The 21,728-nt window shown below is 46.1% G+C and overlaps 1 non-coding gene and 39 pseudogenes across 1 annotated transcript; all 40 read left to right on the forward strand.

Annotated features, from left to right (window-relative positions):
- The first annotated feature begins 415 nt into the window (after nt 1-415).
- Nucleotides 416-533, forward strand: LOC148261831 (5S ribosomal RNA; annotated as a pseudogene).
- A 204-nt stretch (nt 534-737) lies between these two features.
- Nucleotides 738-856, forward strand: LOC148261832 (5S ribosomal RNA; annotated as a pseudogene).
- A 209-nt stretch (nt 857-1,065) lies between these two features.
- LOC148261833 (5S ribosomal RNA) lies at nt 1,066-1,184 on the forward strand (annotated as a pseudogene).
- A 162-nt stretch (nt 1,185-1,346) lies between these two features.
- On the forward strand, nt 1,347-1,465 carry LOC148261834 (5S ribosomal RNA; annotated as a pseudogene).
- Nucleotides 1,466-2,025: 560 nt separating this feature from the next.
- On the forward strand, nt 2,026-2,144 carry LOC148261835 (5S ribosomal RNA; annotated as a pseudogene).
- An 884-nt stretch (nt 2,145-3,028) lies between these two features.
- Nucleotides 3,029-3,147, forward strand: LOC148261836 (5S ribosomal RNA; annotated as a pseudogene).
- Nucleotides 3,148-3,353: 206 nt separating this feature from the next.
- Nucleotides 3,354-3,471, forward strand: LOC148261837 (5S ribosomal RNA; annotated as a pseudogene).
- A 204-nt stretch (nt 3,472-3,675) lies between these two features.
- LOC148261838 (5S ribosomal RNA) lies at nt 3,676-3,794 on the forward strand (annotated as a pseudogene).
- A 209-nt stretch (nt 3,795-4,003) lies between these two features.
- On the forward strand, nt 4,004-4,122 carry LOC148261839 (5S ribosomal RNA; annotated as a pseudogene).
- Nucleotides 4,123-4,686: 564 nt separating this feature from the next.
- On the forward strand, nt 4,687-4,804 carry LOC148261840 (5S ribosomal RNA; annotated as a pseudogene).
- Nucleotides 4,805-5,352: 548 nt separating this feature from the next.
- LOC148261841 (5S ribosomal RNA) lies at nt 5,353-5,470 on the forward strand (annotated as a pseudogene).
- Nucleotides 5,471-6,018: 548 nt separating this feature from the next.
- LOC148261842 (5S ribosomal RNA) lies at nt 6,019-6,136 on the forward strand (annotated as a pseudogene).
- Nucleotides 6,137-6,684: 548 nt separating this feature from the next.
- Nucleotides 6,685-6,802, forward strand: LOC148261843 (5S ribosomal RNA; annotated as a pseudogene).
- Nucleotides 6,803-7,350: 548 nt separating this feature from the next.
- Nucleotides 7,351-7,468, forward strand: LOC148261844 (5S ribosomal RNA; annotated as a pseudogene).
- Nucleotides 7,469-8,015: 547 nt separating this feature from the next.
- LOC148261845 (5S ribosomal RNA) lies at nt 8,016-8,134 on the forward strand (annotated as a pseudogene).
- A 204-nt stretch (nt 8,135-8,338) lies between these two features.
- LOC148261846 (5S ribosomal RNA) lies at nt 8,339-8,457 on the forward strand (annotated as a pseudogene).
- Nucleotides 8,458-8,661: 204 nt separating this feature from the next.
- Nucleotides 8,662-8,780, forward strand: LOC148261847 (5S ribosomal RNA; annotated as a pseudogene).
- A 205-nt stretch (nt 8,781-8,985) lies between these two features.
- LOC148261848 (5S ribosomal RNA) lies at nt 8,986-9,104 on the forward strand (annotated as a pseudogene).
- A 206-nt stretch (nt 9,105-9,310) lies between these two features.
- LOC148261849 (5S ribosomal RNA) lies at nt 9,311-9,429 on the forward strand (annotated as a pseudogene).
- Nucleotides 9,430-9,636: 207 nt separating this feature from the next.
- LOC148261850 (5S ribosomal RNA) lies at nt 9,637-9,755 on the forward strand (annotated as a pseudogene).
- A 562-nt stretch (nt 9,756-10,317) lies between these two features.
- LOC148261851 (5S ribosomal RNA) lies at nt 10,318-10,436 on the forward strand (annotated as a pseudogene).
- Nucleotides 10,437-10,641: 205 nt separating this feature from the next.
- LOC148261852 (5S ribosomal RNA) lies at nt 10,642-10,760 on the forward strand (annotated as a pseudogene).
- An 882-nt stretch (nt 10,761-11,642) lies between these two features.
- On the forward strand, nt 11,643-11,761 carry LOC148261853 (5S ribosomal RNA; annotated as a pseudogene).
- Nucleotides 11,762-11,969: 208 nt separating this feature from the next.
- On the forward strand, nt 11,970-12,088 carry LOC148261854 (5S ribosomal RNA; annotated as a pseudogene).
- An 891-nt stretch (nt 12,089-12,979) lies between these two features.
- Nucleotides 12,980-13,098, forward strand: LOC148261855 (5S ribosomal RNA). The gene has a single exon (XR_015820602.1). It is a non-coding gene; the product is annotated as a 5S ribosomal RNA (ribosomal RNA).
- A 204-nt stretch (nt 13,099-13,302) lies between these two features.
- Nucleotides 13,303-13,421, forward strand: LOC148261856 (5S ribosomal RNA; annotated as a pseudogene).
- A 209-nt stretch (nt 13,422-13,630) lies between these two features.
- Nucleotides 13,631-13,749, forward strand: LOC148261857 (5S ribosomal RNA; annotated as a pseudogene).
- Nucleotides 13,750-13,953: 204 nt separating this feature from the next.
- Nucleotides 13,954-14,072, forward strand: LOC148261858 (5S ribosomal RNA; annotated as a pseudogene).
- Nucleotides 14,073-14,631: 559 nt separating this feature from the next.
- LOC148261859 (5S ribosomal RNA) lies at nt 14,632-14,750 on the forward strand (annotated as a pseudogene).
- A 563-nt stretch (nt 14,751-15,313) lies between these two features.
- Nucleotides 15,314-15,432, forward strand: LOC148261860 (5S ribosomal RNA; annotated as a pseudogene).
- A 208-nt stretch (nt 15,433-15,640) lies between these two features.
- Nucleotides 15,641-15,759, forward strand: LOC148261861 (5S ribosomal RNA; annotated as a pseudogene).
- Nucleotides 15,760-15,963: 204 nt separating this feature from the next.
- Nucleotides 15,964-16,082, forward strand: LOC148261862 (5S ribosomal RNA; annotated as a pseudogene).
- A 205-nt stretch (nt 16,083-16,287) lies between these two features.
- Nucleotides 16,288-16,406, forward strand: LOC148261863 (5S ribosomal RNA; annotated as a pseudogene).
- Nucleotides 16,407-16,969: 563 nt separating this feature from the next.
- Nucleotides 16,970-17,088, forward strand: LOC148261864 (5S ribosomal RNA; annotated as a pseudogene).
- A 559-nt stretch (nt 17,089-17,647) lies between these two features.
- LOC148261865 (5S ribosomal RNA) lies at nt 17,648-17,766 on the forward strand (annotated as a pseudogene).
- Nucleotides 17,767-18,396: 630 nt separating this feature from the next.
- LOC148261866 (5S ribosomal RNA) lies at nt 18,397-18,515 on the forward strand (annotated as a pseudogene).
- A 559-nt stretch (nt 18,516-19,074) lies between these two features.
- LOC148261867 (5S ribosomal RNA) lies at nt 19,075-19,193 on the forward strand (annotated as a pseudogene).
- A 205-nt stretch (nt 19,194-19,398) lies between these two features.
- On the forward strand, nt 19,399-19,517 carry LOC148261868 (5S ribosomal RNA; annotated as a pseudogene).
- A 1,212-nt stretch (nt 19,518-20,729) lies between these two features.
- On the forward strand, nt 20,730-20,848 carry LOC148261869 (5S ribosomal RNA; annotated as a pseudogene).
- A 563-nt stretch (nt 20,849-21,411) lies between these two features.
- On the forward strand, nt 21,412-21,530 carry LOC148261870 (5S ribosomal RNA; annotated as a pseudogene).
- The last annotated feature ends 198 nt before the right edge of the window (nt 21,531-21,728 follow it).

The raw sequence follows: 21,728 nt of genomic DNA on the forward strand, positions 1-21,728 counted from the left end.
AATGACGGGAGGGGGGATGGAAGGAGAAAGAGTGTATGTATTTGCAGTGTGGAATGAAACGTGAGGGATCATACCAGCACTAATGCAACAGATTCTATCAGAACTCCGCAGTTAAGGGTGCTTGGGCGAGAAAAGTACTCGGATGGGTGACCTCCTGCGAAGTCCTTTTATTTCACCCATTTTCTTGGGAGGTCCTCGTGTTGCACCCATCTTTTTGCAGATGATTCTTTCGACTTTATGCGCGACTTGATTTATGGTCCGCAGGTTTATTCGCAAATGTGAGTCACGGCGCCGTGGCATTTTACTCGATATTAGAACGAGTACGGGAGGTGCAGTGCGCACGCACAAGGAAACAAATGACGGGAGGAGGAAGAAAAGAGAATGAGTGTATGTATTTGAAGCGCAAAATTAAACAAGTGGCATCATACCAGCACTAATGCACTGGATCCCATCAGAACTCTGCAGTTAAGCGTGCTTGGGCGAGAGTAGTACTCGGATGGGTGACCTCTTGGGAAGTCCTCGTATCGCAACAATTTTTTTTCAGATGGGTCGTTCGACGTTACGCGCGACTGGAACTATGGTCCGCTGATTTATACGCAAATGTGAGTCAAGAATCAGGGGCATTTTAATCGATATTAGAACGAGAAGGAGAGGTGCAGTGTGAACGCACAAGGAAACAAATGATGGAAGGGGGGGAGGGAAGAAGGAGTGTATGTATTTTCAGCACGAAATTAAACAGGTGCGGTCACACCAGCACAAATGCACCGAATCCCATCAGAACTCCGCAGTTAAGTGTGCTTTGGCGAAAGTAGTACAATGATGGGTTACCCCCTGGGAAGTTCTCGTGTTCCACCCATTTTCTTTTTTTCAGATGTGCTGTTCGACGTTACGCGCGACTTTAATTATGGTCCTAAGGTTTTTTCGCAAATGTGAGTCAAGGCGCCGTGGCATTTTACTTGATATTTGAACGAGAACGAGAGGTGCAGTGCGCACGCACAAGAAAACAAATGACGGGAGGGGGAAGAAAGGGGAATGAGTTTATGTATTTGCAGCGCAAAATTAAACAGGTGTGATCATACCAGCATTAATGCACCGGATCCCATCAGAACTCTGCAGTTAAGTGTGCATGGGCGAGATTAGTACTCAGATGGGTGACCTCTTGGGAAGTCCTAGTGTCGCACAAATTTTTTTTCAGACGGGTCGTTCGACGTTACTCGCGTCTGGAACTAGGATCCACTGGTTTATACGCAAATGTGAGTCAAGAAGCAGGGGCATTTTAATCGATATTAGAACGAGATGAGGAAGAAAGGGGAAAGAGTGTATGTATTTGCAGCGCGAAATTAAACAGGTGCGATCATACCAGCACTAATGCTCCGGATCCCATCAGAACTCGGCAGTTAAGTGTGCTTAGGGGAGGGTAGTACTCGGATGGGTGACCACTTGGGAAGCCCTCGTGTTGCACCTATTTTTCTTTGGATGGGTTGTTCGACGTTACGCGCGAATGGAATTATAAACCGCTGGTTCATTTACAAAGGTGAGTCATAGTGCCGGGGTATATTACTTGATATTAGAACGAGAAAGAGAGATGCAGAGTGCACACACAAGGAAACAAATGACAAGAGGGGGGATGAAAGGAGAAAGAGTGTATGTATTTGCAGTGCATAATGAAACATAAGGGATCATACCAGCACTAATGCAACGGATTCTATCAGAACTCCACAGTTAAGGGTGCTTGGGCGAGAAAAGTACTCGGATGGGTGACCTCCTGCGAAGTCCTTATATTTCACCTATTTTCTTAGAAAATTCTCGTGTTGCACCCATTTTTTTGCAGATGATTCTTTCGACGTTACGCGCGACTTGAATTCTGGTCCTCGGGTTTATTCGCAAATGTGAGTCACGGCACCGCAACATTTTACTTGATATTAGAACGAGCACAGGAGGTGCAGTGCGCACGCACAAGGAAACAAATGAAGGGAGGAGGAAGAAAGGAGAAGGAGTTTATGTATTTGCAGCGCGGAATTAAACGGGTGCGATCACACCAGCACTAAAGCTTCAGATCCCATCAGAACGCCGCAGTTAAGTGTGTTTGGGCGAGAGTAGTACTCGGATGGGTCACCACCTGGGAAGCCCTCGTGGTGCACCTATTTTTTTTTCGGATGGGTTGTTCGACGTTACGCGCGAATGGAATTATAAACCGCTGGTTCATTTGCAAAGGTGAGTCACGGTGCCGGGGTATATTACTTGATATTAGAACGAGAAAGAGAGATGCAGAGTACACGCACAAGGAAACAAATGACGGGAGGGGGGATAGAAGGAGAAAGAGTGTATGTATTTGCAGTGCAGAATGAAACATGAGGGATCATACCAGCACTAATGCAACGGATTCTATCAGAACTCTGCAGTTAAGGGTGCTTGGGCGAAAAATGTACTCGGATGGGTGACCTCCTGCGAAGTCCTTATATTTCACCCATTTTCTTGGGAGGTCCTCGTGTTGCACCCGTCTTTTTGCAGATGATTCTTTCAACGTTATGCGCGACTTGATTTATGGTCCGCAGGTTTATTCGCAAATGTGAGTCACGGCGCCGTGGCATTTTACTTGATATTAGAACGAGTACGGGAGGTGCAGTGCGCACGCACAAGGAAACAAATGACGGGATGAGGAAGAAAAGAAAAGGAGTGTAGGCATTTGAAGCGCAAAAGTAAACAAGTGGCATCATACCAGCACTAATGCACTGGATCCCATCAGAACTCTGCTGTTTAGTGTGCTTGGGAAAGAATAGTACTCGGATGGGTGACCTCTTGGGAAGTCCTTGTATCGCAACAATTTTTTTTTAGATGGGTCGTTCGACATTACACGCAACTGGAACTATGGTCAGCTGGTTTATACGCAAATGTGAGTCAAGAATCAGGGGCATTTTAATCGATATTAGAACGAGAAGGAGAGGTGCAGTGTGAACGCACAACGAAACAAATGATGGGAGGGGGGGAGGGAAGAAGGAGTGTATGTATTTTCGGCACGAAATTAAACATGTGCGGTCACACCAGCACAAATGCACCGGATCCCATCAGAACTCCGCAGTTAAGTGTGCTTTGGCAAAAGTAGTACAATGATGGGTTACCTCCTAGGAAGTTCTCGTGTTGCACCCATCTTTTTGCAGATGATTCTTTCGACTTTATGCGCGACTTGATTTATGGTCCGCAGGTTTATTCGCAAATGTGAGTCACGGCGCCGTGGCATTTTACTTGATATTAGAACGAGTACGGGAGGTGCAGTGCGCACGCACAAGGAAACAAATGACGGGAGGAGGAAGGAAAGAGAAGGAGTGTATGTATTTGAAGCGCAAAATTAAACAAGTGGCATCATACCCGCACTAATGCACTGGATCCCATCAGAACTCTGCAGTTAAGCGTGCTTGGGCGAGAGTAGTACTCGGATGGGTGACCTCTTGGGAAGTCCTCGTATCGCAACAATTTTTTTTCAGATGGGTCGTTCGACGTTACGCGCGACTGGAACTATGGTCCGCTGATTTATACGCAAATGTGAGTCAAGAATCAGGGGCATTTTAATCGATATTAGAACGAGAAGGAGAGGTGCCGTGTGAACGCACAAGGAAACAAATGATGGAAGGGGGGGAGGGAAGAATGAGTGTATGTATTTTCAGAACGAAATTAAACAGGTGCGGTCACACCAGCACAAATGCACCGGATCCCATGAGAACTCCGCAGTTAAGTGTGTTTTGACGAAAGTAGTACAATGATGGGTTACCTCCTGGGAAGTTCTCGAGTTGCACCCATTTTCTTTTTTTCAGATGTGCCGTTTGACGTTACGCGCGACTTTAATTATGGTCCGCAGATTTATTCACAAATGTGAGTCACGGCGATGTGGCATTTTACTTGATATTTGAACGAGAACGAGAGGTGCAGTGCGCACGCACAACGAAACAAATGATGGGATGGGGAAGAACGGAGAAGTAGTTTATATATTTGCAGCACAAAATTAAGCCGGTGCGATCAAACCAGCACTAATGCACCGTATTCCATCAGAACTCCGCAGTTAAGTGTGCTTGGGCGAGAGTAGTACTCGGATGGGTGACCTCCTGGGAAGTCCTCGCGTCGCACTAATTTTTTTTTTCAGACGGGTCGTTCGACGTTACGCGCGACTGGAACTAGGGGCCACTGGTTTATATGCAAATGTGAGTCAAGAAGCAGGGGCATTTTAATCGATATTAGAACGAGAAGGAGAGATGCAGAGTGCACGCACAATGAAACAAATAATGGGAGGGGGGGTGGAGGGAGAAAAAGTGTAAGTATTTGCAGCGCAGAATGAAACATGAGCAATCATACCAGCACCAATGCAACGGATTCTATCAGAACTCCGCAAGTTAAGGGTGTTTGGGCGAGAGTAGCACTAGGATGGGTGACCTCCTGCGAAGTCTTTATATTTCACCCATTTTCTTAGGAAGTCCTCGTGTTGCACCCATTTTTTTGCAGATGATTCTTTCGACGATACGCGCAACTTGATTTATGGTCCGCAGGTTTATTCGCAAATGTGAGTCACGGCGCCGTGGCATTTTACTTGATATTAGAACGAGTACGGGAGGTGTAGTGCGCACGCACAAGGAAACAAATGACGGGATGAGGAACAAAAGAGAAGGAGTGTATGTATTTGAAGCGCAAAACTAAACAAGTGGCATCATACCAGCACTAATGCACTGGATCCCATCAGAACTCTGCAGTTAAGTGTGCATGGGCGAGAGTAGTACTCGGATGGGTGACCTCTTGGGAAGTCCTCGTATCGCAACAATTTTTTTTCAGATGGGTCGTTCGACTGGAACTAGAGTCCGCTGGTTTATACGCAAATGTGAGTCAAGAAGCAGGGGTATTTTAATCGATATTAGAACGAGAAGGAGAGGTGCAGTGTGAACGCACAAGGAAACAATTGATGGGAGGGGGAGGGAAGAAGAAGGAGTGTATGTATTCTCAGCACGAAATGAAACAGGTGCGATCATACCAGCACTAATGCAACAGATTCTATCAGAACTCCGTAGGAAAGGGTGCTTGGGCGAGAGTAGTACTAGCATGGGTTACCTCCTGCGAAGTCCTTATATTTCACCCATTTTCTTGGGAGGTCCTCGTGTTGCACCCATCTTTTTGCAGATGATTCTTTCGACGTTACGCGCGACTTGATTTATGGTTCGCAGGTTTATTCGCAAATGTGAGTCACGGCGCCGTGGCATTTTACTTGATATTTGAACGAGTACGGGAGGTGTAGTGCGCACGCACAAGGAAACAAATGACGGGATGAGGAACAAAAGAGAAGGAGTGTATGTATTTGAAGCGCAAAACTAAACAAGTGGCATCATACCAGCACTAATGCACTGGATCCCATCAGAACTCTGCAGTTAAGTGTGCATGGGCGAGAGTAGTACTCGGATGGGTGACCTCTTGGGAAGTCCTCGTATCGCAACAATTTTTTTTCAGATGGGTCGTTCGACTGGAACTAGAGTCCGCTGGTTTATACGCAAATGTGAGTCAAGAAGCAGGGGTATTTTAATCGATATTAGAACGAGAAGGAGAGGTGCAGTGTGAACGCACAAGGAAACAATTGATGGGAGGGGGAGGGAAGAAGAAGGAGTGTATGTATTCTCAGCACGAAATGAAACAGGTGCGATCATACCAGCACTAATGCAACAGATTCTATCAGAACTCCGTAGGAAAGGGTGCTTGGGCGAGAGTAGTACTAGCATGGGTTACCTCCTGCGAAGTCCTTATATTTCACCCATTTTCTTGGGAGGTCCTCGTGTTGCACCCATCTTTTTGCAGATGATTCTTTCGACGTTACGCGCGACTTGATTTATGGTTCGCAGGTTTATTCGCAAATGTGAGTCACGGCGCCGTGGCATTTTACTTGATATTTGAACGAGTACGGGAGGTGTAGTGCGCACGCACAAGGAAACAAATGACGGGATGAGGAACAAAAGAGAAGGAGTGTATGTATTTGAAGCGCAAAACTAAACAAGTGGCATCATACCAGCACTAATGCACTGGATCCCATCAGAACTCTGCAGTTAAGTGTGCATGGGCGAGAGTAGTACTCGGATGGGTGACCTCTTGGGAAGTCCTCGTATCGCAACAATTTTTTTTCAGATGGGTCGTTCGACTGGAACTAGAGTCCGCTGGTTTATACGCAAATGTGAGTCAAGAAGCAGGGGTATTTTAATCGATATTAGAACGAGAAGGAGAGGTGCAGTGTGAACGCACAAGGAAACAATTGATGGGAGGGGGAGGGAAGAAGAAGGAGTGTATGTATTCTCAGCACGAAATGAAACAGGTGCGATCATACCAGCACTAATGCAACAGATTCTATCAGAACTCCGTAGGAAAGGGTGCTTGGGCGAGAGTAGTACTAGCATGGGTTACCTCCTGCGAAGTCCTTATATTTCACCCATTTTCTTGGGAGGTCCTCGTGTTGCACCCATCTTTTTGCAGATGATTCTTTCGACGTTACGCGCGACTTGATTTATGGTTCGCAGGTTTATTCGCAAATGTGAGTCACGGCGCCGTGGCATTTTACTTGATATTTGAACGAGTACGGGAGGTGTAGTGCGCACGCACAAGGAAACAAATGACGGGATGAGGAACAAAAGAGAAGGAGTGTATGTATTTGAAGCGCAAAACTAAACAAGTGGCATCATACCAGCACTAATGCACTGGATCCCATCAGAACTCTGCAGTTAAGTGTGCATGGGCGAGAGTAGTACTCGGATGGGTGACCTCTTGGGAAGTCCTCGTATCGCAACAATTTTTTTTCAGATGGGTCGTTCGACTGGAACTAGAGTCCGCTGGTTTATACGCAAATGTGAGTCAAGAAGCAGGGGTATTTTAATCGATATTAGAACGAGAAGGAGAGGTGCAGTGTGAACGCACAAGGAAACAATTGATGGGAGGGGGAGGGAAGAAGAAGGAGTGTATGTATTCTCAGCACGAAATGAAACAGGTGCGATCATACCAGCACTAATGCAACAGATTCTATCAGAACTCCGTAGGAAAGGGTGCTTGGGCGAGAGTAGTACTAGCATGGGTTACCTCCTGCGAAGTCCTTATATTTCACCCATTTTCTTGGGAGGTCCTCGTGTTGCACCCATCTTTTTGCAGATGATTCTTTCGACGTTACGCGCGACTTGATTTATGGTTCGCAGGTTTATTCGCAAATGTGAGTCACGGCGCCGTGGCATTTTACTTGATATTTGAACGAGTACGGGAGGTGTAGTGCGCACGCACAAGGAAACAAATGACGGGATGAGGAACAAAAGAGAAGGAGTGTATGTATTTGAAGCGCAAAACTAAACAGGTGGCATCATACCAGCACTAATGCACTGGATCCCATCAGAACTCTGCAGTTAAGTGTGCATGGGCGAGAGTAGTACTCGGATGGGTGACCTCTTGGGAAGTCCTCGTATCGCAACAATTTTTTTTCAGATGGGTCGTTCGACTGGAACTAGAGTCCGCTGGTTTATACGCAAATGTGAGTCAAGAAGCAGGGGTATTTTAATCGATATTAGAACGAGAAGGAGAGGTGCAGTGTGAACGCACAAGGAAACAATTGATGGGAGGGGGAGGGAAGAAGAAGGAGTGTATGTATTCTCAGCACGAAATGAAACAGGTGCGATCATACCAGCACTAATGCAACAGATTCTATCAGAACTCCGTAGGAAAGGGTGCTTGGGCGAGAGTAGTACTAGCATGGGTTACCTCCTGCGAAGTCCTTATATTTCACCCATTTTCTTGTGAAGTCCTTGTGTTGCACCCATTTTTTTGCAAATGATTATTTCGACGTTACGCGCGACTTGAATTATGGTCCTCATGTTTATTCGCAAATGTGAGTCACGACGCCGTGGCATTTTACTTGATATTAGAATGAGAACGGGAGGTGCAGTGCGCACGCACAAGGAAACAAATGACGGGAGGGGGAAGAAAGGCGAATGAGTTTATGTATTTGCAGCGCGAAATTAAACAGGTGCGATCATACCAGCACTAATGCACCGGATCCCATCAGAACTCCGCAGTTATGTGTGCTTGGGCGAGATTAGTACTCGGATGGCTGACCTCCTGGGAAGTCCTCGTGTCGCACCAATTTTTTTCAGACGGGTCGTTCGACGTTACGCGCGTCTGGAACTAGGGTCCGCTGGTTTATACGCAAATGTGAGTGAAGAAGCAGGGGCATTTTAATCGATATTAGAACGAGAATGAGAGGTGAAGTGTGAACGCAAAAGGAAACAAATGACGGGAGGGGGAAGAAAGGAGAATGAGTGTATGTATTTGCAGTGCGAAATTAAATAGGTGCGATCATACCAGCCCTAAAGCTTTGGATCCCATCTGAACTCCGCAGTTAAGTGTGCTTGGGCGAGAGTAGTACTCGGATGGGTGACCACTTGGGAAGCCCTAGTGTTGCACCAATTTTATTCGGATGGGTTGTTCGACGTTACGCGCGAATGGAATTATAAACCACTGGTTCATTTGCAAAGGTGAGTCACGTTGCCGAGGCATATTATTTGATATTAGAACGAGAAAGAGAGATGCAGAGTTCACGCACAAGGAAACAAATGACGGGAGGGGGAAGAAAGGAGAAGGAGTTTATGTATTTGCAGCGCGAAATTAAATAGGTGCGATCATACTAGCACTAATACAACCGATCCCATCATAACTCTGCAGTTAAGTATGCTTGGGCGAGAGTAGTACTCGGATGGGTGACCACTTGGGAAGTTCTTGTGTTGCACCCATTTTTTTGCAGATGATTCTTTCGACTTTACGCGCGACTTGAATTTTGGTCATCAGGTTTATTCGCAAATGTGAGTCACGGCGTCATAACATTTTACTTGATATTAAAATGAGCACGGGAGGTACAGTGCGCACGCACAAGGAAACAAATGACGGGAGGGGGAAGAAAGGAGAAGGAGTTTATGTATTTGCAGCGCGAAATTAAACGGGTGCGATCATACCAGCACTAATGCAACGGATCCCATCATAACTCTACAGTTAAGTGTGCTTGGGCGAGAGTAGTACTCGGATGGGTGAACTTCTGGGAAGTTCTCGTGTCGCACAAATTTTTTTTCAGACGAGTCGTTCGACGTTACGCGCAACTGGAACTATGGTCCACTTGTTTATACGCAAATGTGAGTCAAGAAGCAGGGGCATATTAATCGATATTAGAACGAGAAAAAGAGGTGTAGTGTGAACGCACAAGGAAACAAATGATGGGAGGGGGGAGGGAAGGAGAAGGAGTGTATGTATTTTCAGCACGAAATTAAACAGGTGCTATCACACCAGCACAAATATACTGGATCCCATCAGAACTCCGCAGTTAAGTGTGCTTTGGCGAAAGTAGTACAAGGATGGGTTACCTCCTGGGAAGTTCTCGTGTTGCACCCATTTTTTTTTTCAGATGTGCCATTCGACGTTACGCGCGACTTTAATTATAGTCCGCAGATTTATTCGAAAATGTGAGTCACTGCGCCGTGGCATTTTACTTGATATTTATACGAGAACGAGAGGTGCAGTGCACACGCATAAGGAAACAAATGACGGGAAGGGGAAGAAAGGAGAAGGAGTGTACGTATTTGCAGCGCGAAATTAAATAGGTGCCATCATACCAGCACTAATGCACCATATCCCATCAGAACTTAGCAGTTAAGTGTGCTTGGGCGGGAGTAGTACTCGGATTGGTGACCTCTTGGGAAGTCCTCGTGTTGCACCCATTTTTTTTCGGATGGATCGTTCGACGTTACGCGCGAATGCAATTATATACCGCTGGTTCATTCGCAAAGGTGAGTCACGATGCCAGGGCATTTTACTTGATATTAGAACAAGAAGGAGAGATGCAGAGTGCACGCACAAGGAAACAAATGACGGGAGAGGGGATGGAGGGAGAAAGGGTGTATGTATTTGCAGCGCAGAATGAAACATGAGCGATCATACCAGCACCAATGCAACGGAGTCTATCAGAACTCCGCAAGTTAAGGGTGCTTAGGCGAGAGTAGCACTAGGATGGGTGACCTCATGCGAAGTCCTTATATTAAAACCTATTTTCTTAGGAAGTCCTCGTGTTGCACCCATTTTTTTGCAGATGATTCTTTCGACGTTACGCGCGACTTGAATTATGGTCCTCAGGTTTATTCGCCAATGTGAGTCACGACACCGTAGCATTTTACTTAATATTAGAACGAGCACGGGAGGTGCAGTGCGCACGCACAAGGAAACAAATGACGGGAGGGGGAAGAAAGGAGAAAGAATTTATGCATTTGCAGCGCGAAATTAAACGAGTGCGATCATACCAGCACTAATGCACCGGATCCCATCAGAACTCCGCAGTTAAGTGTGCTTGGGCGAGAGTAGTACTCGGATGGGTGACCTCCTGGGAAGTCCTCGTGTCACACCAATTTTTTTTCAGACGGGTCGTTCGACGTTACGCGCGACTGGAACTAGGGTCCGCTGGTTTATACGCAAATATGAGTCAAGAAGCAGGGGCATTTTAATCGATATTAGAACGGGAATGAGAGGTGAAGTGTGAACGCACAAGGAAACAAATGACGGGAGGGGGAAGAAAGGAGAAGGAGTGTATGTATTTGCTGCGCGAAATTAAACAGGTTCGATCATACCAGCACTAATGCAACGAATTCTATCAGAACTCCGCAGTTAAGTGTGCTCGGGCGAGAGTAGCATTCGGATGGGTGACCACTTGGGAAGCCCTCGTGTTGCACCTATTTTTTTTCGGATTGGTTTTTCGAAGTTACGCGAGAATAGAATTATAAACCGCTGGTTCATTTGCAAAGGTGAGTCACGGTGCCGGGGCATATTACTTGATATTAGAATGAGAAAGAGAGATGCAGAGTACACGCACAAGGAAACAAATGACGGGAGGGGGGATGGGAGGAGAAAGAGTGTATGTATTTGCAGTGCAGAATGAAACATGAGGGATCATACCAGCACTAATGCAACGGATGCTATCAGAACTCCGCAGTTAAGGGTGCTTGGGCGAGAAATGTACTCGGATGGATGACCTTCTGCGAAGTCCTTATATTTCACCCAATTTCTTGGGAGGTCCTCGTGTTGCACCCATCTTTTTGCATATGATTCTTTCGACGTTACGCGCGACTTGATTTATGGTCCGCAAGTTTATTCGCAAATGTGAGTCACGGCGCCGTGGCATTTTACTTGATATTAGAACGAGTACAGGAGGTGCAGTGCGCACGCACAAAGAAACAAATGACGGGATGAAGAAGAAAAGAGAAGGAGTGTATGTATTTGAAGTGCAAAATTAAACAAGTGGCATCATACCAGCACTAATGCACTGGATCCCATCAGAAATCTGCGGTTAAGTGTGCTTGGTCGAGAGTTGTACTCGGATGGGTGACCTCTTTGGAAGTCCTCGTATCGCAACAATTTTTTTCAGATAGGTCGTTCGACGTTACGCGCGACTGGAACTATGGTCCGCTGGTTTATACGCAAATGTGAGTCAAGAATCAGGGGCATTTTAATCGATATTAGAACGAGAAGGAGAGGTGCAGTGTGAACGCACAAGGAAACAAATGATGGGAGGGGGGGAGGGAAGAAGGAGTGTATGTATTTTCAGCACGAAATTAAACAGGTGCGGTCACACCAGCACAAATGCACCGGATCCCATCAGAACTCCGCAGTTAAGTGTGCTTTGGCGAAAGTAGTACAATGATGGGTTACCTTCTGGGAGGTTCTCGTGTTGCACCCATTTTCTTTTTTTCAGATGTGCCGTTCGACGTTACGCGCGACTTTAATTATGGTCCGCAGATTTATTTGCAAATGTGAGTCACGGCACCGTGGCATTTTACCTGATATTTGAACGAGAACGGGAGGTGCAGTGCGCACGCACAAGGAACAAATGACGGGATGGGGAAGAAAGGAGAAGGAGTTTATGTATTTGCAGCGCGAAATTAAAGAGGTGCGATCATACCAGCATAAATGCACCGAATCCCATCAGAACTCCGCAGTTAAGTGTGCTTTGGCGAAAGTAGTACAATGATGGGTTACCTCCTGGGAAGTTCTCGTGTTACACCTATTTTTTTTTTTCAGATGTGTCGTTCGACGTTACGCGCGACTTTAATTATGGTCCGCAGATTTATTCGCAAATGTGAGTCACGGCGCCGTGGCATTTTACTTGATATTTGAACGAGAACGAGAGGTGCAGTGCGCACGCACTAGGAAACAAATGACGGGAAGGGGAAGAAAGGAGAAGGAGTTTATGTATTCGCAGCGCGAAATTAGAAATGTGCGATCATACTAGCACTAATGCCCGGATCCCATTAGAACTCCGCAGTTAAGTGTGATTCAGCGAGAGTAATACTCGGATGGGTGACCTCCTGGGAAGTCCTCTTGTCGCACTAATTCTTTTTTAGACGGGTCGTTCGACGTTACGCGCGATTGGAACTAGGGTCCCCTGGTTCATACGCAAATGTGAGTCAAGAAGCAGGGGCATTTTAATCGATATTAGAACGAGAAGGAGAGATGCAGAGTGCACGCACAAGGAAACAAATGACGGGAGGGGGGATGGAGGGAGAAAAAGTGTATGTATTTGCAGCGCAGAATGAAACATGAGCAATCATACCAGCACCAATGCGACGGATTCTATCAAAACTCCGCAAGTTAAGGGTGCTTGGGCGAGAGTAGCACTAGGATGGGTGACCTCCTGCAAAGTCCTTATATTTCACCAATTTTCTTAGGAAGTCCTCGTGTTGCACCCATTTTTTTGCAGATGATTCTTTCTTTCGACGATACGCGCGACTTGAATTATGGTCCTCAGGTTTATACGCAAATGTGAGTCACGGCACCATAGTATTTTACTTAAAATTAGAACGAGCACGGGAGGTGCAGTGCGCACGCACAAGGAAACAAATGACGAGAGGGGAAAGAAAGGAGAAGGAGTTTATGTATTTGCAGCGCGGAATTAAACGGGTGCGATCATACCAGCACTAATGCACTGGATCCCATCAGAACTCTGCAGTTAAGTGTGCTTGGGCGTGAGTAGTACTCGGATGGGTGACCTCATGGGAAGTCCTCGTGTCGCACTAATTTTTTTTCAGACGGGTCGTTCGACGTTACGCGCGACTGGAACTATGGTCCACTAGTTTATACGCAAATGTGAGTCCAGAATTAGGGGCATTTTAATCGATATTAGAACGAGAAGGAGAGGCGCAATGTGAACGCACAAGGAAACATATGATGGGAGGGGGGGAGGGAAGAAGGAGTGTATGTATTTTCAGCACGAAATTAAACAGGTGCGGTCACACCAGCACAAATGCACCGGATCCCATCAGAACTCCGCAGTTAAGTGTGCTTTGGCGAAAGTAGTACAATGATGGGTTACCTCCTGGGAAGTTCTCGTGTTGCACCCATTTTCTTTTTTTCAGATGTGTCGTTCGACGTTACGCGCGACTTTAATTATGGTCCGCAGATTTATTCGCAAATGTGAGTCACGGCGCCGTGGCATTTTACTTGATATTTGAACGAGAACGAGAGGTGCAGTGCGCACGCACAAGGAAAGAAATGACGGGAGGGGGAAGAAAGGAGAAGGAGTTTATGTATTTGCAGCGCGAAATTTAACAGGTTCGATCATACCAGCAGTAATGCACCGGATCCCATGAGAACTCTGCAGTTAAGTGTGCTTGGGCGAGAGTTGTACTCGGATGGGTGACCACTTTGGAAGCCCTCGTGTTGCACATATTTTTTTTTCGGATGGGTTTTTCGACGTTACGCACGAATGGAATTATAAACCGCTGGTTAATTTGCAAAGGTTAGTCACGGTGCCGGGGCATATTACTTGATATTAGAACGAGAAAGAGAGATGCAGAGTGCACGCACAAGGAAACAAATGATGGGAGGGGGGAGGGAAGAAGGAGTGTAAGTATTTTCAGCACGAAATTAAACAGGTGCGGTCACACCAGCACAAATGCACCGGATCCCATCAGAACTCCGCAGTTAAGTGTGCTTTGGCGAAAGTAGCACAATGATGGGTTACCTCCTGGGAAGTTCTCGTGTTGCACCCATTTTTTTTTTCAGATGTGCCGTTCGACGTTACGCGTGACTTTAATTATGGTCCGCAGATTTATTCGTAAATGTGAGTCACGACGCCGTGGCATTTTACTTGATATTTGAACGAGAACGAGAGGTGTAGTGCGCACGCACAAGGAAACAAATGACGGGAGGGGGAAGAAAGGAGAAGGAGTATGTTTTTGCAGCGCGAAATGAAACAGGTGCGATCATTCCAGTACTAATGAAACAGATTCTATCAGAACTCCGTAGGTAAGGGTACTTGGGCGAGAGTAGTACTAGCATGGGTTACCTCCTGCGAAGTCCTTATATTTCACCAATTTTCTTGTGAAGTCCTCGTGTTGCACCCATTTTTTTGCAGATGATTCTTTCGACGTTACGCGCGACTTTAATTATGGTCCGCAGATTTATTCGCAAATGTGAGTCACGGCGCCGTGGCATTTTTCTTGATATTTGAACGAGAACGAGAGGTACAGTGCGCACGCACAAGAAAACAAATGACGGGAGGGGGAAGAAAGGAGAAGGAGTTTATGTATTTGCAGCGCAAAAATAAATAGTTGCGATCATACCAGCACTAATGCACCGGATCCCATCAGAACTCCGCAGTTAAGAGTGCTTGCGCGAGAGTAGTACTCGGATGGGTGACCTCCTGGGAAGTCCTCGTGTCGCACTAATTTTTTTTTTCAGACGGGTCGTTCGACGTTACTCGCGACTGGAACTAGGGTCCACTCGTTTATACGCAATTGTGAGTCAAGAAGCAGGGACATTTTAATTGATATTATAACGAGAAAGAGAGATGCATAGTGCACGCACAAGGAAACAAATGACGGGATGGGGGATGGAGGGAGAAAAAGTGTATGTATTTGCAGCGCAGAATGAAACATGAGCAATCATTCCAGCACCAATGCAACGAATTCTATCAGAACTCCGCTAGTTAAGGGTGCTTGGACGAGAGAAGCACTAGGATGGGTGACCTCCTGCGAAGTCCTTATAATTCACCCATTTTCTTAGGAAGTTCTCGTGTTCCACCCATTTTTTTGCAGATGATTCTTTCGACGATACGCGCGACTTGAATTGTGGTCCTCAGGTTTATTCGCAAATGTGAGTCACGGTACCGTAGCATTTTACTTGATAGTAGAACGAGCACGGGAGGTGCAGTGCGCACGCACAAGGAAACAAATGACGGGAGGGGCAAGAAAGGAGAAGGAGTTTATGTATTTGCAGCGCGGAATTAAACGGGTGCGATCGTACCAGCACAAATGCACTGGATCCCATCAGAACTCCTCTGTTAAGTGTGCTTTGGCGAAAGTCGTACAATGATGGGTTACCTCCTGGGAAGTTCTCGTGTTGCACCCATTTTCTTTTTTCAGATGTGCCGTTCGACGTTACGTGCGACTTTAATTATGGTCCGTAGATTTATTCGCAAATGTGAGTCACGACGCCGTGGCATTTTACTTGATATTTGAACGAGAACGAGAGGTGCAGTGCGCACGCACAAGGAAAGAAATGACGGGAGGGGGAAGAAAGGAGAAGGAGTTTATGTATTTACAGCGCGAAATTAAACAGGTTCGATCATACCAGCACTAATGCACCGGATCCCATCAGAACTCTGCAGTTAAGTGTGCTTGGGTGAGAGTAGTACTCAGATGGGTGACCACTTAGGAAGCCCTCGTGTTGCACCTATTTTTTTTCGGATGGGATTTTCGACGTTACGCGCAAATGGAATTATAAACCGCTGGTTCATTTGCAAAGGTGAGTCACGGTGCCGGGGCATATTACTTGATATTAGAACGAGAAAGAGATATGCATAGTGCACGCACAAGGAAACAAATGATGGGAGGTGGGGAGGGAAGAAGGAGTGTATGTATTTTCAGCACGAAATTAAACAGGTGCGGTCACACCAGCACAAATGCACCGGATCCCATCAGAACTACGCAGTTAAGTGTGCTTTGGCGAAAGTAGTATAATGATGGGTTACCTCCTGGGAAGTTCTCGTGTTGCACCCATTTTTTTCCAGATGATTCTTTCGACGTTATACGCGACTTGAATTATGGTCCTCAGGTCTATTCGCAAAAGTGAGTCACGGCACCGTGGCATTTTACCTGATATTTGAACGAGAACGAGAGGTGTAGTGCGCACGCACAAGGAAACAAATGACGGGATGGGGAAGAAAGGAGAAGGAGTTTATGTATTTGCAGCGCGAAATTAAAGAGGTGCGATCATACCAGCATAAATGCACCGGATCCCATCAGAACTCCGCAGTTAAGTGTGCTTTGGCGAAAGTAGTACAATGATGGGTTACTTCCTGGGAAGTTCTCGTGTTACACCCATTTTCTTTTTTTCAGATGTGCCGTTCGACGTTACGCGCGACTTTAATTATGGTCCGCAGATTTATTCGCAAATGTGAGTCACGGCGCCGTGGCATTTTACTTCATATTTGAACGAGAACGAGAGGTGCAGTGCGCACGCACTAGGAAACAAATGACGGGAGGGCGAAGAAAGGAGAATGAGTCTATGTATTTGCAGTGCGAAATGAAACAGGTGCGATCATACCAGCACTAATGCAACGGATTCTATCAGAACTCCGTAGGTAAGGGTGCGTAGGCGAGAGTAGTACTAGCATGGGTTACCTCCTGCGAAATCCTTATATTTCACTTATTTTCTTGTGAAGTCCTCGTGTTGTACCCATTTTTTTGCAGATAATTCTTTCGACGTAACGCGCGACTTGAATTATAGTCCTATGGTTTATTCGTAGATGTGAGTCACGGTGCTGTAGTATTTTACTTGATATTAGAATGAGAACAGGAGGTGCAGTGCGCACGCACAAGGATACAAATGACGGGAGGGGGAAGAAAGGGGAATGAGTTTATGTATTTGCAGCGCGGAATTAAATAGGTGCGATCATACTAGCACTAATGCACCGGATCCCGTCAGAACTCTGCAGTTAAGTGTGCTTGGGCGAGAGAAGTACTCATATGGGTGACCTCCTGGGAAGTCCTCATGTCGCACCAATTTTTTTTCAGACCGGTCGTTCGACGTTACGCTCGACTGGAACTGGGGTGCACTGGTTTATACGCAATTGTGAGTCAAGAAGCAGGGGCATTTTAATCAATATTAGAACGAGAAGGAGAGGTGCAGTGTGAACGCACAAGGAAACAATTGATGAGAGGGGGAGGGAAGGAGAAGGAGTGTATGTATTTTCAGCACGAAATGAAACAGGTGCGATCATACCAGCACTAATGCAATGGATTCTATCAGAACTCCGTAGGTAAGGGTGCTTGGGCGAGAGTTGTACAAGCATGGGTTACCTCCTACGAAGTCCTTATATTTCACCCATTTTCTTGTGAAGTCCTCGTGTTGCACCCATTTTTTTACAGATGATTCTTTCGACGTTACGCGCGACTTGAATTATGGTCCTTAGGTTTATTCGCAAATGTGAGTCACGGCGCTGTAGTATTTTACTTGATATTAGAACGAGAACGGGAGGTGTAGTGCGCACGCACAAGGAAACAAATGACGGGAGGGAGAAGAAAGGGGAATGAGTTTATGTATTTGCAGCGCAAAATTAAACAGGTGTGATCATACCAGCACAAATGTACCGGATCTTATCAGAACTCCGCAGTGAAGTGTGCTTGGGCGAGATTAATACTCGGATGGGTGACCTCCTGGGAAGTCCTCGTGTCGCACCAATTTTTTTTCAGACTGGTCGTTCAACGTTACGCGCGTTTGGAACTAGGATCCGCTGGTTTATACGCAAATGTGAGTCAAGAAGCAAGGGTATTTTAATCGATATTAGAACGAGAATGAGAGGTGAAGTGTGAACGCACAAGGAAACAAATGACGGGAGGGGGAAGAAAAGAGATAGAACGAGAAGGAGAGATGCAGAGTGCACGCACAAGGAAACAAATGACGGGAGGGGGGACGGAGGGAGAAAGAGTGTATGTATTTGCAGCGCAGAATGAAACATGAGCGATCAAACCAGCACCAATACAACGAATTCTATCAGAACTCTTCAAGTTAAGGGTGCTTGAGCGAGAGTAGCACTAGGATGGGTGACCTCATGCGAAGTCCTTATATTTCACTTATTTTCTTAGAAAGTCCTCGTGTTGCACCCATTTTTTTGCAGATGATTCTTTCGACGTTACGTGCGACTTGAATTATGGTCATCAGGTTTATTCGCAAATGTGAGTCATGGCACCATAGCATTTTACTTGATATTAGAACGAGCACTGGAGGTGCAGTGCGCACGCACAAGGAAACAAATGACGGGAGGGGGAAGAAAGGAGAATGAGTTTATGTATTTGCAGCGCGGAATTAAACGGGTGCGATCATACCATTACTAATGCACCGGATCCCATCAGAACTCCGGAGTAAAGTGTGCTTGGGTGAGAGTAGTACTCGGATGGGTGACCTCCTGGGAAGTCCTCGTGTCGCACCAATTTTTTTTCAGACGGGTCGTTCGAAGTTACGCGCAACTAGAACTAGGGTCCGCTGGTTTATACGCAAATGTGATTCAAGAAGCAGGGGCAGTTTAATCGATATTAGAACGAGAATGAGAGGTGAAGTGTGAACGTACAAGGAAACAAATGATGGGAGGGGGAGGGAAGGAGAAGGAGTGTATGTATTTTCAGTACGAAATGAAACAGGTGCGATCATACCAGCACTAATGCAACGGATTCTATCAGAACTCCGTAGGTAAGGGTGCTTGGGCAAGAGTAGTTCTAGCATGGGTTACCTCCTGCGAAGTCCTTATATTTCACCCATTTTCTTAGGAAGTCCTCGTGTTGCACCTATTTTTTTGCAGATGATTCTTTCGACGATACGCGCGACTTTAATTATGGTCCTCAAGTTTATTCACAAATGTGAGTCACGGCACCGTAGCATTTTACTTGATATTAGAACGAGCACGGGAGGTGCAGTGCGCACGCACAAGGAAACAAATGACGGGAGGGGGATGAAAGGAGAATGAGTTTATGTATTTGCAGCCCAGAATTAAACGGGTGCGATCATACCAGCACTAATGCACCGGATCCTATAAGAACTCCGCAGTTAAGTGTGATTGGGCGAGATTAGTACTCGGATGGGTGACCTCCTGGGAAGTCCTCGTGTCGCGCCAACTTTTTTTCAGACGGGTCGTTCGACGTTACGCGCGTCTGGAACTAGGGTCCGCTGGTTTATACGCAAATGTGAGTCAAGAAGCAGGGGCATTTTAATCGATATTAGAACGAAAATGAGAGGTGAAGTGTGAACGCACAAGGAAACAAATGACGGGAGGGGGAAGAAAGGAGAAGGAGTGTATGTATTTGCAGCGCAAAATTAAACTTATGCAATCATACCAGCACTAAAGCCCCGGATCCCATCAGAACTCCACAGTTAAGTGTGCTTGGGCGAGAGTAATACTCGGATGGGTGACCACTTGGGAAGCCCTCGTGGTGCACCTATTTTTTTTCGGATGGGTTGTTCGACGTTACGCGCGAATGGAATTATGAACCGCTGGTTCATTTGCAAAAGTGAGTCACAGTGCCGGGTCATATTACTTGATATTAGAACCAGCAACAGTGATGCAGAGTGCACGCACAAGGAAACAAATGACGGGAGAGGGGATGGGAGGAGAAAGAGTGTATGTATTTGCAGTGCAGAATGAAACATGATGGATCATACGAGCACTAATGCAACGGATTCTATCAGAACTCCGCAGTTAAGGGTGCTTGGGCGAGAAAAGTACTCGGATGGGTGACCTCCTGCGAAGTCCTTATATTTCACCCATTTTCTTGGGAGGTCCTCGTGTTGCACCCATCTTTTTGCAGATGATTCTTTCGACGTTACGCGCGACTTGATTTATGGTCTGCAGGTTTATTCGCAAATGTGAGTCACGGCGCCGTGGCATTTTACTTGATATTAGAACGAGTACGGGAGGTGCAATGCGCACGCACAAGGAAACAAATGACGGGAGGAGGAAGAAAAGAGAAGGAGTGTATGTATTTGAAGCGCAAAATTAAACAAGTGGCATCATACCAGCACTAATGCATTGGATCCCATCATAACTCTGCAGTTAAGTTTGCTTTGGCGAAAGTAGTACAATGATGGGTTACCTCCTGGGAAGTTCTCGTGTTTCACCCTTTTTCCTTTTTTCAGATGTGTCGTTCGACGTTACGCGTGACTTGATTTATGGTCCGCAGGTTTATTCGCAAATATGAGTCACGGTGCCGTGGAATTTTACTTGATATTAAAACAAGTACGGGAGGTGCAGTGCGCACGCACAAGGAAACAAATGACGGGAGGAGGAAGAAAAGAGAAAGAGTGTATGTATTTGAAGCGCAAAATTAAACAAGTGGCATCATACCTGCACTAATGCACTAGATCCCATCAAAACTCTGCAGTTAAGTGTACTTGGGCGAGATTAATACTCGGATGGGTGGTCTCTTGGGAAGTCCTTCTATCGCAACAATTTTTTTTTTAGATGGGTCGTTCGACGTTACGCGCAACTGGAACTATGGTCCGCTGGCTTATACGCAAATGTGAGTCAAGAATCAGGGGCATTTTAATTGATATTAGAACGAGAAGGAGAGGTGCAGTGTGAATGCACAAGGAAACAAATGATGGAAGGGGGGGAGGGAAGAAGGAGTGTATGTATTTTCAGAACGAAATTAAACAGGTGCGGTCACACCAGCACAAATGCACCGGATCCCATCAGAACTCCGCAGTGAAGTGTGCTTTGGCGAAAGTAGTACAATGATGGGTTACCTCCTGGGAAGTTCTCGTGTTGCACCCATTTTCTTTTTTTCAGATGTGCCATTCGACGTTATGCGCGACTTTAATTATGGTCCGTAGATTTATTCGCAAATGTGAGTCACGGCGCTGTACCATTTTACTTGATATTAAAATGAGAACGGGAGGTTCAGTGCGCATGCACAAGGAAACAAATAACGAGAGGGGGAAGAAAGGATAAGGAGTTTATGTATTTGCAGCGCGAAATGAAACAGGTGCGATCATACCAGCACTAATGCAACGGATTCTATCAGAAATCCGTAGGTAAGGGTGCTTAGGCGAGAGTAGTACTAGCATGGGTTACCTCCTACGAAGTCCTTATATTTGACCTATTTTCTTGTGAAGTACTCGTGTTGCACCTATTTTTTTACAGATGATTCTTTCGACGTTACGCGCGACTTGTATTATGGTCCTCAGGTTTATTCGCAAATGTGAGTCACGGCGCTGTAGCATTTTACTTGATATTAGAACTAGAACGGGAGGTGCAGTGCACACGCACAAGGAAACAAATGACGGGAGGGGGATGAAAGGGGAATGAGTTTATGTATTTGAAGCGCAAAATTAAACAGGTTCGATCATACCAGCACTAATACACCGGATCCCATCAGAACTCCGCAGTGAAGTGTGCTTGGGCGAGATTAGTACTCGGATGGGTGACCTCCTGGGAAGTCCTCGTGTCGCACCAATTTTTTTTCAGACGGGTCGTTCGACGTTACGCACATCTGGAACTAGGGTCCGCTGGTTTATACGCAAATGTGAGTCAAGAAACAGGGGCATTTTAATCGATATTAGAATGAGAATGAGAGGTGAAGTGTGAACGCACAAGGAAACAAATGACGGGAGGGGGAAGAATGGAGAAGGAGTGTATGTATTTTCAGCGCGAA

The sequence above is a fragment of the Carica papaya genome, chromosome 5, assembly GCF_054855325.1.
Source record: "Carica papaya isolate Zhongbai chromosome 5, ASM5485532v1, whole genome shotgun sequence".
Classification (NCBI taxonomy): domain Eukaryota; kingdom Viridiplantae; phylum Streptophyta; class Magnoliopsida; order Brassicales; family Caricaceae; genus Carica; species Carica papaya.